The sequence below is a fragment of the Piliocolobus tephrosceles genome, chromosome 20 (genome assembly GCF_002776525.5).
Source record: "Piliocolobus tephrosceles isolate RC106 chromosome 20, ASM277652v3, whole genome shotgun sequence".
NCBI classification, from domain to species: domain Eukaryota; kingdom Metazoa; phylum Chordata; class Mammalia; order Primates; family Cercopithecidae; genus Piliocolobus; species Piliocolobus tephrosceles.
In genome coordinates this window covers 47,811,215-47,834,554 of record NC_045453.1, presented here as the reverse complement: position 1 = coordinate 47,834,554, position 23,340 = coordinate 47,811,215, and the positions used below count along the sequence as shown (strand labels likewise).

The window sequence follows — 23,340 nt, the reverse complement described above, 5'->3', positions numbered from 1 at the left end:
TACAAGACTTTATACCTATTAATGTTGTTAACACGTGCCATGATCCTGTGAGGTATGTATTCTTAATTCTCTTTATTTTCAGAAAGGGATTTGGAATCACAGAGCAGTTCCTAATTTGCCTGAGATCACACACCTAGGAGGTGGTAGACTTAGGAGTTACTCAGGAAGGCAAATTCTAGAACCCACATATTTAACCACTATGTCATGCTGCCTCTTCTTGAGTTGAAGAAAGATTTGCATGTGAATATACTTTATATTTTTTTAAAAATGAAAGGTGCCATGGCATCTCAGGTGGGAAAAACATAAAGAAAAGATAAAAAATGAAAGGACATCAAGTGTTGGTGGCATATTGAATCCTTTGATTTATTTTAACATGAACTAGCTGCAGTGGTAGAAAGACAGTTATGGTCTGGTTGCCTTATAGGTTATAAGCCAACAAACCTCATACTGTAAGTTTATAAGACTGCCAAGCATTTTCCAAACTCCTTTCATATCTATGAACCACTGAACAACAAAGATCAAGTATGAAAAAATGTTCTTTGAATTTCCCTAAAGCAAGAACATACTGAAATGAATGGTGAATAGTTGTGTTGGTTCCTTGTCATTCCTTGGATCAAATAATGACCTTTGTATCTATTGATTCTCACTTTTCTTTTGAAAATAGAGTGTTTTTATTCTACCAATGGTTTAAACTAGAAAAATTATTATTGCTGTCCCCTTAAAGCATTACATACATATTTTTTTTCACTAAAATATCTTGGTATTATTGATTTAACCTGTTTCCCTCTTTTGAAATAGCTGTGTAGTCCTCTTAATGTATATGACATAGATTTCTGGAAAGCAATTCATATATACTTATAAAATATGAATTCTATTTTAATTCTGATCTTTTGTGCATAACTACTTTGAAATCTGTAAGTTCTCTTGATTTCCTTTCTTTACATTAAATATTTTTCTTATAACAATAAGAAAAATTGTTTTTTTTTGTTTCTAAATTGTTGCTTCTAAAAATTGTAGAAAACAAATTTTACCTTTATTAGGATAGATAGAACTATGTATAGAAAGTACAGGTATATAGTTTTTTTTCTGCTATATAATTACTACAGAATTACTGTCTTAAAACAACATGCATTCATTATCTCAAAGTTCTGTAGATCAGAAGTGATGGGTGCAGCACACCAACATGGCACAAGTATACATATGTAACAAACCTGCACGTTATGCACATGTACCCTAGAACTTAAAGTATAATAATAAAAAAAAAAAAAAAAAAAAAAAAAGAAGTGTAGCTGGCTTCTCTGCTCAGTTTCACAAGACTAAAATCTAGATGTCATCCTGCTGGGCTTTTATCCGGAGTCTCTGGAGAAAAATTTGCTTCCAAGATCATTCAGATTATTGGCAGAATTGAGTTCCTTGTGGTTGTTGGACTGTACTTTCTGTTTTCTTGCTGACTGTCAGCAGAGAGCTGCTTTTAGCTTCTTGCAGCTCTCTACATCTTCAAAGGCAGCAATGACTTATTAAATCCTTTTTAGGCTTGGATACTCTCTGACTTCACTTTCACTCATAGTCAAAGGGGGAGTTGTTATAAAAGAGTGAAAATCATTGGAAGTCATTCTTAGAATTCTGCTTACCACAGGGAGGTAGCAAAATATTTATGAGTTTGGTACTTCCTTGAGATTTGATTTTGACAAACCCTGAAATAGGCGACTTGCTTTACATGAGTGATTTTAATGTCCTTATACCTACTGATTTTTCAAAGGGAATACAGCACTTTTAAATTTATTATCCTTGCTTATGTTAGAATTCAGACTTGGAAGTGTGTGTTTTTTTTTTTTTTTTTTTTTTTTTTGTCGGAGTTTCACTCTATCACCAGGCTGGAGTGCAGTGGTACGATCTTTGCTCCCTGCAACCTCCGCCTGCCAGGTTCAAGTGATCCTCCTGCTTCAGCCATTACAGGTGCACGCCACCATGCCTGGCTAATTTTTTGTATCTTTAGTAGAGATGGGGTTTCACTATGTTGGCCAGGCTGGTCTCGAACTCTGAACCTCATGATTCACCTGCCCCGGCCTCCCTAAGTGCTGGGATTACAGGCATGAGCCACCACGCCTGGTCGGAAGTTATTTTTAAAGTGGTGAAAGTATAGAATTATTTTGCATTCACCGAAAGATTGTTAAACATTCAGTAAAGAAGGTGGTCTAACCCTGATTCCAAAGTTCCTTCCTCTGATGTCAGTGGAGAGGTGGAGCCACTTACGGCTTATATTTATGGTAAAGGCAGAACATGTTGAGAGTGAAATGAATTTCACAGAGAACTTATCTTTTCAGTTTTCTTGCTTTAGGGTCACAGCTTTGCTTTGGGGCATTTTTTCAATGAAACAGACCTACCACCAGCTATTTCTTATTGGAAATGCACAAGGCCTCAGGCAACAAGCAACAGCTGAGGGGATCAGTGGCTCTTTTAATCTGCCTGACGCTGGCCACAGAGTCCTTACAAGCATCCACCATGCTCCAGAGAGCTTGTTTGCTGAGGTGGCAGAAGGGTCACATCCACAGTGTTCACATCCCTTAGATCCTCTCTCTGGGAAGCCACAGTGGTGATAAATGTCCAGAAGAGCGGTTATTCTCAGGGTATACGTCCTCTGAGCCACCACAGCTCATCTCTGCTTTATTTGGCTTTCATTCATTGAAGAGACAGATTTCGAACAGGAAGTACATCTTGCAAGTACTTTCTAATTACTGATTACCCTCTTTCTGAGTCCACCATTTGAGAAGCCCTTCAGCTGACCCCTGTTTCCTTTATAACTAGTACTTAATATGCATCAAATTTGTGCTTTTTAAAGGTTTATAGTCTTCCAGTTCTGCATAGTTCCAAATATGTCTCTTCAGTGAATCAAGCCTCCCTGACACCGCTCCCTGTTTCTTCCATCCCACAGCCCCTAGTGCATTTAAAGGTACATTCAGCAGAACAGAATTTCCCAATGGAGTCATACAGTGGCTTATTCATAGTGCGCACTGGGGGTCTTCTAATGAAGGATAGAGGGCACTTGTGTCATGGTATCTTCTATGATTCTTTTGTGTCAAATTCAACATCTACATTAGTGCCCCTTGAAGTACCATGACCTCTTAGCTCTACAAGTCTAGTCTTTTATCATTTACCAGAATGAACACATTTTGAGTGTCTTTATTATTCTGTACCACTTTATTTCTATGATAAAGAAATGAGAACCCCTTCTTTATGTCTGAGACCTTTCCTTTCTCTTACTACTTACATTTGCAAACTTTAATGTCATCATACTTTTCAGGTAAGAAAGTTTCCATTTCTAATAGAATTGATGTGGCTAGATTATTTTAATCATGGCTACCTATCCTTGAACACTTTATGTTTATCAGAAACTCTCTTTAAAAGGCTCATTTGAACCGAACATAATATTCCAACATGTTCTGCCCAGCCCAGAGCAGTCTAGGCTGCTTCCTCCCTTGATGTGTGAATTGTACTTTCCCAAGTTCAAGTAGTATCCATTCTGTTGCCAGAAGATAAGTTAATGAATGTCTAATGAAAGTCAACCAGTATTTTTAAAAAGAAGTCTAAGATTGCCTTAGAATATTTAGTAGACATAGTATGCCTCTGGTTCAGACTGAAATTGTGGTTGACTAAACTCCCCCACACTCATTTTCTTTGGTTTGTTTATTTAGATCATTATACATTGATACATTCCACTTCTCCACAACTTTCAACTTTAATTCCTTCTTGCTTCAGGTTATATCCAACAGTTTATTATTTCAAAAGCTCTCTATTAGCCTTTTTAAGTACTCTTATCTCTGGACTCCTAGTACTGGGTCAATCCAGCCATCTACCTTCTCCACACCTAACCTCAGGCTGCTGAGAACTGCTGTTGAAAAATCACACACTTATTTTTGTCTTTGCCTTTTTTTGTATTTTTTTCGGGGGGGGGGGGGGGGTTCTGTATAAAATAAGATTGATTACTTTTGCTAGTCAGCACCATGATTTAAAGTTTTGTTTTAAACTTGATTAGCTGCCCCATATTTTCCTCCTAGATTCTAAGCATGTTCCTTGCTCTGGTACTTTGTGCTTGTGATTACCTCTGTTAAATGCTCTTCCATTAGTTGAGTAATTTTCAGTCTTGACTATACATTAGAATCAATGGGGAATTTAAAACAGTTCTGATGCTAGACCACACCCCAGACCAATTAACTCATAATTTCTGAAGGGTGGGACCCAGATATTAGTTTTGTTTTAAAAGATTCCCAGGTGATGCTAATGTGCACTAAGGTTAAAAGTCACTGCCCTATAAAGATGCGTGCTTTGCCTTCTCACTTTAATTGGTTTTAAGCTCAAATGATCATCACTTTAGGGAGGGTTTTCCTGTTTATCTAAAATATAGACCTCTTTCACTTTCTATTGCCTTCTCCTACCTTATTTTTCTTCACAGGACATGTCATTTATTTACCAGGTAAACTATTGTTGCTTATTCATTTCATTTGTGTGCCTTCTTCTCACAGAATATAACCTTCATGAGTGCGTACATATATATAATCATATACACATTATGTAATGTATTATCAATGGTAATTAGAACCAAAAGCATAAAAGAGTGGAAGAGACTGACTTGGAACAGTGTATATAAGAGAAGAGGGCCTAGAATAGAACCCCAAGGAACTACAACATTTTGGGAGCCCACGTGGTTATTCTGTTTCTTGGTTGGTTTAGTTCACTGCCATATTCTGCCATCTCTAATAGAGCCTGGCATACTATCCAATAAAGTTGTTGAAAGGAATTCCCCAGTACTTCACCATTTTCCTTAACCTCCCAAATAAATTTTCTTTTTCACTCTTAGAATATTTTCAAATAGCAGAAAAAAATAAAAACTGTCTAATGAAAATTCTTTGACATTCTGGTCCCTCTGACCAAGCTTATAAAGTGCCCATGTATCTTTTTTTGTATCTCTGAAAATTGATTCTCCTGGTGTTTGGGGGTAAGATTTTTTTATATAATTTTTTTTTGTTTTGAATTCCTTTATTTTGGATTCTGTTTCATTCTCTTTATCTCAAGACTTTGATCTATTCACTGTCTCTGCTTTATTGATGCCTTTCTTCAACATGAGTCTACTCATGTTTCTCCCATTTAAAACTAACATTCTCTCTTCTGTATCTCTTGCTCTTTCTCTCTCTCCCCGCTAAATCCTCTCATTTGTCTAATCTCTTTTCATTTTTAAACCTCTCTATTCTCTCATTACTACCCCTGATGCTTCATAAAAAGTGCTCTGAAGTCAATAATGATCTATTTTTTCCAAATCCAATGGGCACTATTCATTATTCATCTTTCTTGACTTTCCCTCTATAAGTTGGGAATGTTGTTAACTTCTCCCTTTTGAAAATTCTCTTCTTTCTTGGTTTCTGTGATATCCCTCTCTCTTAATTCTGATTCTACCTCTAAGGTACAATGCTTGGTAAGAAAGTCATATGTGTCATTATTCAAGTTACTGATAAAAAGCTTGAAAAAATTCAGGCTTGAGGACAGGTTCTGTGTTGTGTTGTTAGAGACCCAGGTCTAGAGTGTTCCTGATCAATTTTAGGGGTCTGTTATTCAGTCCACCGAATAACATGATTATACAGTCTGTGGATCTCCATCTAGTCGTGGATGATATAATTAAAAATTGTTAAATGTTTTACTGAAATTATGATAAAATATAAATTATGCAGGATTATACCTCACAGTAACACAAATTTTAACATAAGACAATTGGCAATTGATATTTAGGGGGTCTTCAAACCAGCACCTCATTCTCAAACAATGATAATCTAAAATTCCTATCTTCTAGGGAGAGAGGACAAGTTGTAGAGGGTAGCAAAACAGCAGACAGTTAGGATCTTAACAGAGAGGCGAGAGCAAACATGATCCTAATATTTTCTCTTTTCAGTGTCCCCAGATTGGTTGACAAAGCAAAGATCAATTCTATATGAGGCCATTAAAATGCTGCAGCTATCCCAGGAGTGCCAGTTAGCCATGACCCAGGATTGTCTTCTTGTATAATTAAGCTAGAGGGGCAAATGCCAATATTTGATACCAAACCATAGTTGGACTTGAGTTGAGTGTTGACTGCTGCAGCTAGAACCTAGGTATTCTGTGCTCCTCAAAGTGTGAACCATGGACAAAATGTAAACACACATACACACACAAAATTGACTACTGAGAAGAAAAATGAATTTTATTAATCCGAGAGGGAGATAAAGTACAAGTATACAAGTTATGGATGACTTATTGATACTTGCTTACCATAAATTTGAAAACTTCAGCATAATCTGAGAATAAAATAACCTATTAATTTAATAAAGTTCACATTAAACTTGAAATATTAATTCAAAACCAAAAGGGACCTCTGTATGTGTGGTTCTGAATTTTGGTTGGGGAATGGAAAAGGAATCTGAATGTTGGCATAAACTGATAACATGGATAGGTGAGAGACAGCCACTTCTTCACCTTTCAGTTTTTCTTCACTATGGATTTGATAAAGAACTTTTGAATTTTGTTTTTACTACATTTGGAGGATATTATGGACTTCATTCACTTTTTCTTCCAGTAAAATTTTGGTACATATTCAGTTTTTTTATTGGTTTCAGAAACTATTGCTTTGGGACAAAGTCTAAAATAACAATTGTAGATCTCCTTTTAGAGCTATGAAATTTGAGGTTAATAAGTTAATATTTCAGAAAATCATAAAACAGTAAGCTGGGAAGAAAACTAAGATTTTCCAACTTTCAGAAGACACTCCATTTAGTAAGCCCTATGTTGTCAGATGTTGCCTGTATTTCTGAGTGAGAAAGAACTTTTAATATTACCAATGGTCTTTGAAATTTTTTGGAAAAAAAAAGCAGGAACATTTTTTCTAATTTAGCTTTACTTTTGTAATTCATTTTGGTAAATTATTATTTGCCTCCATTTCAGATTTTTCTTTTCTAGCATTTGAATTATAATCTCAGAGGATGCCCTTGATAGTGGAAGTATAGGGGTAATTTGTCATGTCAGTTGATAATTAGTTTGGATGATCTTACTGAAAGCTAAAGTTGATTGTGTTCATCTGCAAAGCAAACAATTTTGACAATTAAGGCATAAAAATTTTGAGTGTTACATATAGCTGTTCCAACTATAATGTGTTGATTAGAGCTGTTTCATGAATCTTTCTCAGGAACAGTCTGAATGCTATATACTGCTTAGAAAGAAAATACAGAGTCAGTGTATTTGCTATCACAATATGCTGATTGCGGCAGCTTGCCCAGAGCTAAACTTACTGTAATAAAAACTTCTGGATTGGAACATACTGATGGCATTTATGTTATTTGCCTCCTAAGTTGTTTCTGCACTTTATAAACCCAAGCAAACAGCTCTCAGTTTGAGAACCTCAGAAAGGTCTGTCATTAGGTATTTTTGAGTTTCCTTATGTCAGTTCTTTGAAGAATGTGTCAGCTGAAGTCTTGCAGTGAGCAATAGAATATGGATCTTATGTAGCTGAAGGTGCTGGATTAAAACAGCTTCCATCTTCTGACTCTGTCCATATCATTTTATTGAACTCACTTTGATAGATGCCTTTCTGTAAGGGTGTTATTATTTTTAAAGACTCATACTGAGTTCCTCGCCCTTTGGATGCATATTGCCTCCTCAAATAGCATGACATCAGGCATACTGGACTTATATTAGCATGGTACTTAAGCAAATTTGAAAAAGGCTCAAAGGAAAATTACTGAACCCATCTTATACATGCAGTATGTCTTAACAAATCAATTGTGGATTAGCTCTAGAAAGTGGCTATGTTGGTGTACATGGGAGGCCACATAGATCTCTGCCACATATTACAGTGTCTGTTCACAAAATTGTCCCTTTTTGAATTCATAGAGCCATCACTGGGAATAACAGTGCTTCTGAGTGCCTACTAAGGAATGGTTGTGGAGATAGGCCAAAGCTAAAGAGAGAATAGGAAAGCAAAAATAAAGATGGAGGGAGTGGGCAATTGGAGATAGAAAGGGTAAAGGATGAGTAGCAGTGGTTATGTCCTGTCTCTTAATAACAATACAATGGAAGAGTTGGCTTTCCTCTTGCTGAGAAAGGATATGCATTTGTCATATGCATATGCCACCCTTCACTGGGTTTCCTGTGCATCTTTGGATCATATACCAGATGAACAGGAGTTCTTCCATTACTACCAGTGAAGCTGTTATTATCATCGCTTAGCCTTGCTGATGTGGACAGTCCTTTGAAGATCTACATTTGGAAATGGCACATGGAATTTCAGCTCTTTTATAATTTATTTCTTACAGTATTTTTTAATGAATAAAATGAGGATTATCCAAGACAATTTTTTTTTGAGGGACTGTATGATTCAACCTCTTCAGGGAAAAAGTTTTTAAATGGCCTTACAATAATATTCGAATAACTTAGAGCCTTCACGTAATTTCCTTAAATGGAGGAATTTAGTCCCTAGTTATAAAAAGAATACAGTACTTTCTTTCTAGAAAACTGGGAAAGTCAGAAAAGTAAAAAGAAAATAGTGTGCCTATAATCTCACCACTCAGAAAGAAGCTGTCAGGATTAGATATAATAGTCCTAAAGTGCCTCTTTATTTTCTAAATTCTTGGGGCAGTGAATGACTGAAAAACCTGGAGTTTTGTGCCTGTTCCCTTGGGTGATATTCTAAGTAATACCTGTTAAATGTTTTACTTTAACTCATGTGTCTATGGACCAGTAGTATTTGAATAGCTATAATGACTATGTTTAAGTCTACTTTATTCCAAATTCATGCACGTAGCCAGAAATTCTCTGACCAGGAGAATAGAGAGAATTGCCTAATGACTTCACTATTTTACCTAATGATTTCACTGTATTAACTTGTATCTTAAGTAGTAATAACTATATAAATAAACAAAAAAATAGACAGATACATACCTTCTTGACCACATTGGCTAATGAAATTAATAATGAACTTTGTTGAAAACTGCAAACATTTGCTATGCTATAGTTTACAAGTGTTCTCCATTTAGTAGAATATCAGTGCTATTTTTATGTTATTGTGCTAGTATTTCCTACACAATTGTTTTTCTTGTGTTTCTACTAGTATATAGATTCCAGACTCTCTTCATTCTCTAAAACTCTTCCTGTTTTAGAAGTTTGAGCATGTATGGGGTATGTGTGTGGTGTGAGCATGGTGCTTGCTGAAAATGAAGTTATTTCCTCTTATCTTTTCTTGAAAAAATTCAGATCCATGCTTGTGCTAATTTTACTCAAACTATAATTTGTTTCTAAAGACAAATGTTCAGAAGGATCAAAGAAAAATAATGACCCTTTAATTTTTGTAGTTAATTTATTTGAATGTTCTAAAATTGTTAGCATTTTTAACCTATTAGCAATGACAGCAGTGTTGTAAATAACTGTAACAGACCTCTTAAAGTAGCAGACCCCTTGATTAACAGGACCCTTGATCCTACACTTAATGAACTCCTCAGGTCAAAAGGTACCATAAAATTACCATCAGGTGCTGCATAAAGACATTTTAACCAATGATGGACTACATATACAATCATAGTCCCATAAGATTATAATGGAGCTGAAAAATTTCTCTCGCCATCATAAGGTCATAGTGCAATGCAGTACTCACGTATTTGTGGTGATGCTGGTAAAAACTAACCTACCATGCTGGCAGGTGTATAAAACTGTAGCACATACAGTTACGTACAGTACATCATCCTTGATAAGAAAAAAGGACTATCTTACTAGTTTATGTATTTACTATACTTTTTATTTTATTTTTTAAAGTTAACTTTAAAACAGCCTCAGGCAGGTCCTTCAGGAGGTATTCCAGAAGAAGGCATTGTTGTCATAGGAGATGACAGCTTCATGCATGTTATATTTAGTGGGACGAGATGTGGAGGTGGAAGAAAGTGATACTGGTGATCCTGACCCTTTTTAGGCCTAGGCTAAGATGTTTGTCTGTGACTTAGTTTTTAAGAAAAAAGTCTTAGAAGTAAAAAAAAAAAAAAAAAGAGTTAAATTTTTTTTTTAAAATAGAACAAAAGCTTAAAGAATAAGGGTATGAAGAAATGAAATATTTTTGTGCAGCTATACAACGTGTTTGTGTTTTCAGTTAAGTGTTATTATAAAAGAGCTAAAAAGTTGAAAAAACTTAAAAATTTATAAAATGAAAAAGTTACAGTGACGTCAGGTGAACTTATTATTGAAGAAAGAAAAATATTTTAAAAATACATTTAGTGTAGCTTAAGTGTACAGTGTTTATACAACCTACAGTTATGTTTAGTAATGTTCTGGGCCTTCACATTCACTTACCACTTACTGACTCACCCGGAGCAACTTCTGGTCCTGCAAGCTCCATTTGTGTTAAGTGCCCTATACAGGTGTACCATTTAAAAAATCCTTTATGTCATATTTTAAATGTACCTTTTCTATGTTTTGTTATGTTTAGACATACAAATACCGTTGTGTTACAATTGCTTACAGTATTCAGTATAGTAACATGAGGTACAGGTTTGCAGCCTAGGAAAAGTAGAGTATGCCATATAGCCTAGGTGTGTAGTAGGCTGTACTATCTAGGCTTGTGTAAATGCACTCTCTGGTGTTCACACAACAATGAAATGGCCTAGCAATGCATTTTTTGAATATATCCTGTGGTTAAGTGACACATAACTGTATGCATATCTTTTTTTGTTTGTTTTCAAGACTGAGTTTGCTCCATCGCCCAGGCTGGAGTGCGGTGGCATGATCTCAGCTTACTGCAATCTCCGCCTCCTGGGTTCAAGTGATTCTGGTGCCTCAGCCTCCCAAGTAGCTGGGATTACAGGTGCCCGCCACCATGCCTGGCTAATTTTTGTATTTTTAGTAGAGACGGGGTTTCACCACGTTGGCCATGCTGGTCTCGAACTCCTGACCTCAAATGATCCACCCTCTGCAGCCTCCCAAAGTGCTGGGATTACAGGCGTGAGCCACTGCTCCCAGCCTGTATGCATATCTTTGTCGATGATGTTCTTTCTTTCTGTTTACCACTGTTACCACCCCAAATTATTTCAATTTTTAAGAGTAGGTTTCTTTTCCAATTAACCTTTGTACACTGTTTTTTGAATTATACTATAAAATATGCTCAAATGGCCCTCAATCAATATTTGGTACTGATAAATAAAATATTTGCTGAATAACAAATCATTTTCAAAATTCTCATTTTCATTACATAATATTTATAATACAATAATTCTCTTAGGTGGAGGTGACTGCTAGATATTCTTCTCAGGTTCTGTGTTTGGGCACAGCTTCAACTGACTCAGGGATTCTGAACCTGCCTAGCCATAGGACTCCCCTGGGAAACTGATTATGCATACAGATTCCAGGCCCCACCACTCCACCCCAGACTTGCTCAGTCACAATCTCTGGGAGATTTGTATCATCAGACAAGTCTGAAAAACTTGAAACTAGTGAGGCTGCACTGGGAATTTGATCAATGCATAATTGCATATTGGTGTATAGGAAAGATTTATGGATGTGGATTGAGTTGATAGTGTTCATTTACTTTTATCTCTAGTCAAATCAAACATCAGAAGAGAAAACTGTCCTCCTACGTTCTTTAAATGTTAGCTTCTATGAGACTTCAGTTGAGGTAATATAAAAATTATTTTTTGAGCACTACCATGTATAAAGCACTGTTCTAATCTTTTTCATGTATCTATTAATATTAATATTAATATTAATATATAGAGATGAAATAATTTGCCCAGAGCCAAATAAGTAACAAATGGGAAAACCTGGACTTGAACCTGAGAAATCAGATTTCAGAATCTATACAACCCCTGCAATATATTGCCTATAGCCACCAAATGCTAAGTATGCACTAATGTATCAGACACTACTATACTAAGTACTTCATATAATTTTAGTACTTTTAATTCATTTACCAATTCTATAAAGTGAGATTAAGAAAGGCAAATTCAGAGAGATTAAGTATTTTGCCCAGAGCTGCCCTGCTAATAAGTGTTAGAAGCAGTGTGGTTTGAAATTGGGGTAGCTCAACTCCAAAACTCTTTTCACAACCACTATCCTGTATGCCAGAGTGGCATGTTTGAAAACACTCATACTTGTCATCCCTTCAATATTTTATATAAATAGTATTAGCACCTGAGGGGTTTTCTGCAAGCTAATTATATAACACTTTATTGTCTACATTTAAAAATGTCTACATTTAACATCTACATTAAGACACTTTGGTGTGTACATTAAATTTTTAAAGAGATTCTAAAGTATATTATAGAATTCTTTCTCTGAGAAAGATTTGAAAAAAATATATTGGTCACTTTGTTATCTGTCATAGGCTGGCTGAAGGAGAGATAAGGATTAAAATACTTCCAAGGAATTCTTAACCCTCTAATTTTTATCATTAAGGGATAGTATAGTTGGTGAATAGTTGCATATTTTGTGAACATTTGTGAAGCAGTTGCCCTTTATTTTCTTCACTTGAACGTTAAATATTCCACATTTGTTCTATCCCAAGTAAGTTATTCTCCTTTACTTTGAAATGACTTATAACTTTACTTTCACAAAAGTATTAAAGATTTGCTTTAAACTGCTGCTTTCCCCCTCCTTTTTTTTGTCCCAAAATGAAGGTGAAGTGTTAATTGGTTTTAATGGCATCTATGGCTACCTCTTTATCTGGGACTTCACTTTCTAAGGAAAAGTGAAGAATTGGCAGAAAAATGTGTGAAATTGTCTGGGGAGGTGAGAAACTTTAATGTGCTTGTGAATTAGTTCACTTCCTCTAGGTAAGACTATTGCACCATAATAAATAATTGAAACGTAATTCTTACTCTTAGACCTAATCCTTTAAGTATATTAGTAGACATGCACAGAAGAATTTTCTGAAGAAATATGTTAACTAAGTTTCTGTAGCTGGAAAAGATCAACCATTGATAGACTATGAAATAAGAATATCTTGTGTAAACACACATGGACAACCAGAGAAGGGACTCTTTCTCTCAAGAACAAGGACATGCTAATTTGGATTCAGAACTAGAAGGGAGGCACCTGGATTTTGCAACATGCTATTGTAGTTAAATACATAGAGACTATAAAGTGCCTGAGACATGTACCTGGCTGTTAACACTTTTTCCCAATAAAAGTGATTCTAATAGGAGTGGCTAATTCATCTGAAACACGGTTCCTGGTGTTGATACACTGATACATTTTAGTAACTCTGTACCTTTGATTTAATCATAGGTAACCATCTAGATAGGTGTTCTTATTTAAGAAAAAAATTTACTGGGATTCTGGAATCCTCAAAGAAGACTACTTTACCATTTTAACAGCTTTAAGATAACTAATCTTTTTTTTAAAAAAATTATTATTCCTTCTGCGTTTTAGCAGTGGACATTTCCACTTGTACCTTTACCAGTAGGCAGCAGAGTAATGTAATGAGCCCAGTTCTGTGTTGGGAGAAAGAGAGAAAAATATGGCTTTGTTAGCATTTGCTTCTGTAAAATCAGTGCAGAGTACAGAGGGAAAAATAGAAATGCAAATGAAGTCTGTTGATTTGTTTCTACACTTCCCTCTTTTTGTCATTCCACATTCAAGTGTCGGTTGTAAGATACCAGGAAAATGTTTCTTTATCATCAAAGATAAAAATAAAATTTTTTGGCCAGGCATGGTGGCTCATGTCTGTAATCCCAGCACTTTGGGAGGCTGAGGGTGGCGGATCACCTGAGATTGGGAGCGCAAGACCAGCCTGACTAACATGGAGAAACCCCGTCTCTACTAAAAATACAAAATTAGCCGGGCAAGGTGGTGCATGCCTGTAATCCCAGCTACCTGGGAGGCTGAGGCAGGAGAATTGCTTGAACCAGGGAGGCAGAGGTTACGGTGAGCTGAGATCGCGCCACTGTGCTCCAGCCTGGGCAAAAAGAGCGAGACTTCGTCTCAAAATAAATAAATAAATACATTTTAGGCACTTTGAGCCATTAACCCATACTCATGAGTTAAGTCCTCTACTTGAAATACATAATTTTCCCCACACAATTAGAGAGGCATTATTACTACCTTATTTTACAGAAGGTGAAACTGAGGCTTAGAAAAGTTGACAAAGGCCATATCTCAAATAAGTGGCAAAAACTGGAATGAAAACGTAGGTCTGTCTAATTCAAAGATAATGCTCTTAGTCATTATCTCAAATATGATTGTATGTATAATTTAATAGTGTTCTGCTATGTTTTGTTTTATGTACTTGGAGTCAGCATGTCATGATAAAGAGCAAGATAGAAAAGGCAGGAGATCTGGAGTCAAGATACTTGGATTTGGAATCAACTTGTTTGTTGGAATTCTAATTCTACCACTTACACTGTGTTATATTGGGCAAGTTGCTTTAGCTGTTTGAACTTTAGTTTCTTTTGTGAATTGGGAAGTAAGGGAGACAATGGATGTGAAATGCTTAATAAATGGTCTTTGCTAATGCTCTACATTTGTAGAATGGCTTACGGTTTACAAAGAGCTTTCACCAAGATTGTCTCAGGTAATACTTAGTGATATAAGTGTTTGAAGCTCATTCATTCTTTTATTCAGTTATCCAACAAATATTTTGTAAGTGTCCACTAGGCTTCAGGCATTGTTTTACATGTTGGAAAGATTTAGCAGTGAAACAACAGGGGGAAAAATAATTTCTTGTTTTCATGGAGTTGCATTTTGTGGGGCATATAGATAATAACACATAAGCAAAATATTAAATATATTAGATAATAACAACAAAGGTAGCATTTAACTTATATGATAAGTACTATGAGCTAGTAGTTAGCTTAGTAGCTAGAAGCATATTGCGATTCGTAGATTAGCTACATGATTTTCCATTACAGACAAACAAAACCTGTAAAGCAGTTACAGTTCAACTGTAAACTTAAAAAAAAGTATTGTTTTAAAACAATTAGGGGATTTAACACAATTTAATGGTTAGTACACATCACTAAAATTGATGAAGTATCTTTTAGCTTTAACATTGTATGATATATTGACTAAAAGCATGGAGTAAATATGGACCTCTGATACCTGTCTGTCTTTATGTAGGTCTGGCAAATGTACTCTGAATATAACATAATAATAATTCAAAGATTTTTAAAAGATTATTGAAAAACACTAAATAATCTTGGCATTCATTAACTTTGTAAGCTAGTCGATATTCTCTTGAGTTATATGTCTCAACTTCAGCACAAAGCTAGGAAAAAGCTTCAGTGATCTGAAACTTCCATTCTCTTATACTGCGGCTCTTAGAAGATGCGATGGGATCATGAAAAGATCTTGTAGGGAACCCGGACATTAAGGTTATTTCTACCAACTCTGAATTTAAATTCACTGAAAGCTACAAGAAAGACAAGTGTTACTTTTAGGGTAGTTGACAGTCATTGACTATTGATGACCCCAAGTCATCATTCAGCATCATGGGGCAGAGGTCTGTAAGTATTGGAAAAAAAGTCACACCTCCCCATTAAATGTTTTGAGATTTAATCCTGAAAATGCTTTCTAGTTGTTATCTCAGTAAAAGGAAATAATCTTTTTTTCTTGACTCAAACTTTGAAACATTTACTGACGAAGTGTTTCTTATCAGTATTTAAGACAAGCTTGTCCAACTCATAGCCCATGGGCCACATGCAGCCCAGGATGGCTTTGAATGTGGCCCAACACAAATTCGTAAACTTTCTTAAAACATGATTTTTTTGTGTGATTTTTTTTCTTTCTATTTATTTATTTATTTATTTATTTTTGCTCATCAGCTATCATTATGTTAGTGTATTTTACGTGTGGCTCCAGACAATTCTTCTTCTTCCAATGTGGCCCAGGAAAGCCAAAAGATTGAACACCGCCGATGAAGAAGTTAAGAGCCCAAGCTTCAGTAACAGAATTCTTGTTCTACTACTTACTATTTAACTTTAAGAAGAAATCCATTACAGCTTCAAAATATTTTGAGCATCTTTCCACCTCTCTACTTGCCACCACTATTCTGTTCCACACAGTGTTTCTCCATAGAGTAGCTAGAGTGACCTTATTACAATTGAAATCTGATGGTCTGATCCCCACACCTTCTCCTCCTCTTTTACTCACTTCTCCAGCTCCCCACCCCCTCTCCTGCCCGTCTTCCTCCCTGCCCTCTTAAAAACTGTCCGTTGTCTTTCTTTTATGCTACAGTGAAGTTCAGACTCCTCATTCAGGCCTACCTTGCTGATCTCACCTGTCTTGATCACTGAGCTTGAGCCACCTGCATTGTTCTAATCCTTACACACGTTAAGCTGATTTCCTATTTGCAGCTTTAACTCAGCCTGTTTCCTGTGCTCAGAACACTCTTCATTTCACTCTTTACATGGCTGACTCTTTATCTCTCAGGTCTTAGGCTTTCTCTTACCACCCAATCTAAATAGGTTCTCTTGTTATGCTCACTCATAGCACCATGTTTTTCTCTTTCGTGGTACGTATCACAGTTTTTCACTTTATATTCCTTTTAGTTTTGTTTAATATCTGGATTCCTGGCCAGCTGTGGTGGCTAATGCCTGTAATCCCAGCACTTTGGGAGGCCAAGGTGGGTGGATCACGAGGTCAAGAGATCGAGACCATCCTGGCCAACATGGTGAAACACCATCTCTATTAAAAATACAAAAAATTAGCCAGTGTGGTGGCATGTGCTTGTAGTCCCAGCTACTTGGGAGGCTGAGGCAGGAGAATTGCTTGAACCTGGGAGGCGGAGGTTGCAGTGAGCTGAGATGGCACCACTGCACTCCAACCTGGTGACAGAGCAAGACTCTGTCTCAAAAAAAAAAAAAAAAAAAAAAAATCTGGATTCCTGCCCTCCCCCAACCATAATCTTCATGTCTTTTTGGTCTACTGTTGTACACCCAAGTCCAGCCACAGTTATTGAACAGATACTCAGTACATCATTGTTAAGGTTGACTGGATAACAAATCTCTATGACCTTTCAAAGTCTTAATTTGCTTATCTGAAAAATAAGCATAATAATTCCTCTCTCTAAAGTTACTGTGTGAATTAAATGAGATTAAAAGATCTAAAATAACGCTGGGCTGGACAAAGTCTTCAACAAATGGTAGGGTCTGTAGTAGCAGCAACATAATCAGCAGGCACTTATTAAGCCCACTGTATGTGTAAGACGTCACTAATATTTACAGAACATATTTTAGAAAGAGAAACTTCTGTTAGACTTTTGTTCAACCTAGTCTTTTCTGGGTAGATTCATTAACATTGATCCTCATATTAAGGAAATTAAAATGTGAGATTCCAGCAGTGATTCCGTGCTTTTTAATGGAACATTGATATGAACTAGCGTCAGCTTTGTGTTGTCACAACTATCAGAGCCCCCAACGTACATTCAACAGTGTAATTACTTTGCGTAGTAATTGCCTAGACTATCCTCCCTCCAACTCCAGCCAGCTGGCATTGAAAAAGAAGCACTGCTTTTATGTGTGCACATAATCAATCTGTAAAATCCCATTATCCCCAACTTCCACACCCCCGTGGCTGCATGCTTCCTTTTGAAACCTCTTAAAAAAGAAAAACTTTGAAGGCAGCCTTAAAGGTTATTTCTAATCTCATTCTAGCCATATAACATAAAAATGAGATGGGGGCCGGGCATGGGGGCTCGAGCCTGTAATCCCAGCACTTTGGGAGCCGCAGACGGGCAGATCACGAGGTCAGGAGATCGAGACCGTCCTGGCTAACACGGTGAAACCCCGTCTCTGCTTAAAAATACAAACAATTAGCCGGGCGAGGTGGCGGGCGCCTGTAGTCCCAGCTACTCGGGAGGTTGAGGCAGGAGAATGGCGTAAACCCAGGAGGTGGAGCTTGCGGTGAACTGAGATCCGGCCACTGCACTCCAGTCTGGGCGACAGAGCCAGACTCCGTCTCAAAAAAAAAAAAAAAAGAGATGGGGTAGGGAGTGGGAGGGGTTCATAATGTGATTTGCTTACCTCTTTGCCTGGAATCTTATGATACTTGTAGGAAAGCCCAGTGCAAGGTTACATGGGTAAAAATACTTCTTCAGTGTGTATTTTGAGATAAAGTTGAATTTATTTCTGTTTTGAAGTGTGAAGAATAGATCAAGGTTAATTTGATTATTCTACTTCTTCTTTTAATCTGTTCATAATGTCTGTACTATTTAGAATAAGAGTTTCCACCCACCTCATGACCAGCAGCCTGTGTAACTGATTATCTGGTAGAGTCCTAGGTGCAATGCCCTTCCCGCTTTGCTTTCCTGTTTCGTGTCTTTCTTTCTGAGAATATTATCTCCTTTCTGGATCGTTTTCTAACTGCTTTTACTAGGCTCACTACAATATTTTTCTTTTGGATTCCAATTTCCCATGTGATTAGCATTTTTCTTAGCATTCTTCCCATAGTCTTGAATTAATGGACATTTTTCCTTGAGGATGAACTTTCCTGTTATCTGCTCCATCTCTAGAAACTACCAATATTTGATGAAAGTAGGGTAGGGGAGAGGTATGGGATATAGGTAGGTAGTCTCAAAAATGTTTTCTCCAAACCTGAAAGATGTGACTATGCTTCTGTCATCATTATTCAAAAACCTTTATTTTGAAGTCTGTATTTTACAGTTGCATCACCTAATCCTATCATCTTCTCCATCCTCTTCATCTCTGGGACATTTCCCCATCTTCCTTAGGGCCTGGACTACAAACCTTACCTTCATACCACCTCATTCCATCTCTCTCAGTGACTTTGTTCTCCTAGCTAGTGATACTTGTAAAACTGTAGCTTCTCAGTCAGTCTTTATTTCAGGCATCCTAGAGCCACAGTCATGGCTTGGGCCGCACCTCTTGGGCATCTCCACTTTCTTTTCTCCTATTAAATATGCTCCCTGTCTTCATTATAGATTCCTCTCACTATACTCCCATCTTCTTCCTCAGGTTGATATATCTCCCTCCTGGTGTTCACTTCCTTTTTTTTTCTTGTTCCTCCCCATGACCCACCAAGACCCCTTCACCCTCTTATCTTCTTGAAAGAGTAGTCTTAATCATTGTTTCTGTTTTCTTTATCTCCCATTATCCTCTCAGTACCCTAGAGACTTTTCCCTCATTACTTGCAGACACTGCTTTCATAATCCCCCAAGGGTCACCTCATTTTTCATATTCAGTGGTGACCTCTTCTATGTCTTTACCCTGATAACATTTTTGACATCCTCCTTTTTTAATACTTTACTTCCTTGACTCCATAATATTTTCTTTCTGTGATTATTTTTCCTCCTCTGCAACCCCCCCCCACCCCACATTTCGTTTGTTTGTTGTTTCTTTGGTGTGGATTCTTCTCCCTCCTCCCTCATTACAAAGGGTGCTCCTTTGGCACCTCTTTTCTCTCTGCTTATTTTCTGTTGGTTATCTCATCTGCCCTCTCAATTTTAGTACTCACCTCCTAGATGTGGTTTCCCTTCCTGATGCTGAGGATCTGTCCCCACATCCTCCTTTGTAACCCTTTGTAGACATGTCCAGAGGGATAATGTAAACCTAAGGTCATGTTAATTTATTATCTGGGTCACTATGGAGGGTTGAAGAGGGCACTATTAATAATTAGCAGATGTAAACCTGTACTGCGCACATAGTCACCTGTTCAAAGCCAATATTTACAGAATACTCTGAAATCTGTTTCTTTTCAGTTGTTTTCCATCTTTATTAATTGCCTCACCAACATTCTACTTACCTGTGCTGAAAATCTTCATCATCTTCAATATTCACTTTTTTTACTGTATCTTTTTAATTAAAGCTTTCTTTATTTCTTTTTTGACCCCATTCCACTGGCAGTGCACTGTTCAAGCCCTTATTTCCCCTTGCCTGAAATACTGCATAGCCTTCTAACTTGCCTTCTTGTTCCCAGTTTCTCCCATTCATCTTTATGCAATATTTTTTATTTTTACAAAATGTTGCCTGAAGAGCACTGATCATTTATATACCTGCTTAAGAGGCATTGCCAAAGAATATCAATGTAGACTTCTCAGCTTGGAATTCGACACACTGCAAAGCCTAATGGAAAAAACCTTTCCAATCTTACCTCCTTCATGGACCCTGTATTTCAGGGTATTTGGACTATTGGCCTTTATCCAAACACCTCCTAAATCAGTGGTCCTCGACCACGGCAGAATCACCTTTGGAATTTTTTAAAATGTACATGCCTAGCCTTCATCTGGGAGTTTTTAATTTAGTAAGTCTCTGTTGGAGCCTGATTATCTTAATAAAAACCTCCCTCAAGTGATTCTGACCAAGGTCAGAGTTGGGAAACATTGCCCATTTTTATTTCTTTATAATTTTGGTCACTATTTTTTCTTCAGAACCAGTATCTGCTTTTCTTTAAACTTCTTCTTACCCCTCAACACCTATCCTTAATTTTATCTCCTTCATGAGGCCTTCCTTGATCTATTCAAATAGATGTAGTTGTTTCTTCCTCTTTACTGCAGAGCAGTGAACTGTCATTGCTATTTATGCCCTAAAACTAGTAGACAGCATACTTCTTGAGGGCAAGCCATCTGCTCCTTATAAAAAAGAAGCAAGCTGGGTGTGGTGTCTCACGCTTATAATCCCAGCACTTTGGGAGGCTGAGGTGGGTGGATCACCTGAGGTTGGGAGTTCGAGATCAGCCTGGCCAACATGGTGAAACCCCGTCTCTACTAAAAATACAAAAATTAGCTGGGTGTGATGATGCACATCTGTAATCCCAGCTACTCGGGAGGCTGAGGCAGGAGAATCGCTTGAATCCAGGAGGCAGTTTCAGTGAGCTGAGATTGCGCTACTGCCCTCCAGCCTGGGTAACAGAGTGATACTCCGTCTCAAAAAAAAAAAAAAAAAAAAAAAAAAAAAAGCCAGTCAGTAAAAGTCATTGACTAGTTAAGAATATTTGTAGAGAACTTTGAAGTTCTTAAAAAGTGATTGATAAGCATGAGTTATTTTTTGCTAATTTAACAAAAACAAAAAGTACAGTGTTTGTTATTCCAAGACTATGCTAAATCAAGATTTGCTAATCATACTAAGAAGGAAAAAGGAATTAGAATTTTAAATGCTACTACCATTTTCAGCAGCAATGAACTAATACTACATTCATTGGTGGATTGATTCCATTAACACCCATGCTTCAGGTGCTTTGGGACGTGGAGCTCTCTTTGGATTCCTCATGAAAACTGTCATGTTGGCATGTGGCTATAAAATATGCATTAGTCAGAAACTGTAGTTATTAAAGCCGAGTTCTTTTCACTCATTTGTTTGGAATAGGAGAATGATACTTTTAATAAATCAGCCTTGCTATAAGATAGAGCACAGTGTCATTTTTAATAGGGAGCAAGGATAAGTGCAGTGATTAAATGCAGTTACAAGTGGCTGCATCTAAAAACAATTTTTGATTTTGTCAAACATTTAGCAAGGGAGTAATTTTTTTCCTCTAGTTTTTTTCTAGCTTTCCCACTTTTTTTATTTGTTGTTGTTGTTAAATCTATATGCTATATATTCAGAACTGGATTTTTTTTTCCCTATAAATTTGTTAGTACCTGATTTGGAATTTAGTCTTATTAGTATCATTTAGTTTGGGATGCATGGAAATGTGTGTATAATTATTGAGTGCCCTTTAAGGTGGAGACTTGTATCTTGATATTCTATTGAAGTATATATATATGTATATTTTGTACTTTGCAAAGCAACTGGATTTTATAGCAAGTGTAGATAAAGAAAAAACTTGTATCCTGTTGATGCTCTGCATATTTGCTAGTATAAAACATGTTTCTGATTTATTCCAGGCAACATAATCAAAAGGTATATTTTAGAACATTGACAAACTTTTCTATGCTCATGAGAGGTATACTGACTGGAAAATATCAATATAATCTCTCTTTTTTTTTTTTTTTTTTGCTTTTTATAAACTACAGGTTTATAGAGACTTTATGGAGATATTCAGTCCTTTCCCTGACTTTTATAAGAACTATAGCTTAAACTATTCAAAACTTCTAGAAGCAAGGTCAGACTTCCTTCAGAAACATTCACTATGTTTAATGTTAATCACATTAGTCTTTCAGTTGTTCCTCGAAAACAGCCATAACGGGAAGCCAAAAGACAGAGTGTTGGGAAACATTTTGAAGATAGCAAGCAAATAATTAATAAGATTTCATAGTCACTTGGAGATAACTCCTTGTCAGTAGAGGAGTAGAAGGAGCAGTCTCTAGTAAAATTTGGGAACAGATGGCAAACATTTGCTGACCATAATAGTAGTAACTTATTATTTTGTAGAAGATTGTACAGTTTCCATGCACATCATGTCATTTAATCCTCACAAAAATAAGGGTACTAATAACCCCCTTTTACAGATATGGAAACATAGCTAGGAAGGGTAAGTGGTTTGTTTTTAATTGTACTATTTATTCTAAATAGTACAGACATTATGAAAAGATTGAAAGATTTCAAGTCTTTTGATGCTCTGTGTGGAAAACACAAAGTGTGTGTGTGTGTGTGTGTGTATGTGTTTTAATTCTCTCATTCAACAATAATCAACACAGAAGACTTGTCTTACCAAGTTTTGCCCCATACACCGAGCAAACAATCAGTTCTTCAGCAGATACCAGCCAGATGTCCTCCAATTCAGTTTAATCCTGACACTGGCTACCTGGAAATTGTGTCACATCCCACAGGTTGAGCGCTTATTCCCACAAGACTGCCCCCTCTTCAGACACCAGTTGCAAAACTAGCCAGCTTCATGTTTGGTTTCCCAGGATCCCTTTTTGTGTTCTCTTAATTTGCTACAACAGCTCACAAAATGCAAGGCAACAGATTTACTGATGTATTATAAAGGATGCAACGAAGGATCCAGATGGCAGGAAACATTAGGTGAGGTCTGGGTGGGCACAGAGCTTCCACGCCCTCTCCAGGCATGCCACCCTGCAGGAAACTCCACATGTTCAGCTATCTGGAAGCTCTCCAAACTTGGCCTTTTGTTTTTTTATGGAGGCTTGATTACACAGGCATGCTTGATTAAACCATTGGTCACTGGTGATCAACCTAATCTTCATCCCCTTCCCCTTCTCTGGAAGTTGGGGTTTGGGGTTGTAAGTCCCAACCCTATAATCATGTCTTGGTCTTTTCAATGACCAGACTTTATCTTGAAGCTACTTAGGGCCTGCCAGCCATCAGTGAACTCATTAGCATATGAAAAATGAAAATATATCACTTTGAAGATTGCAAAGATTTTAGGAGTTGTATGCCAGAAACAGTATCACAAATGCCAACTCACTCTACTAAAAAGGCTATTTTGAAAAAACAA

The 23,340-nt window shown here is 36.8% G+C and overlaps 1 protein-coding gene across 4 annotated transcripts in view; it reads left to right on the top strand.

Annotated features, from left to right (window-relative positions):
* The window catches only part of MACROD2 (mono-ADP ribosylhydrolase 2), a 2,106,139-nt gene that overhangs the window by 345,466 nt on the left and 1,737,333 nt on the right, over positions 1-23,340 (top strand). The window lies entirely within an intron of this gene.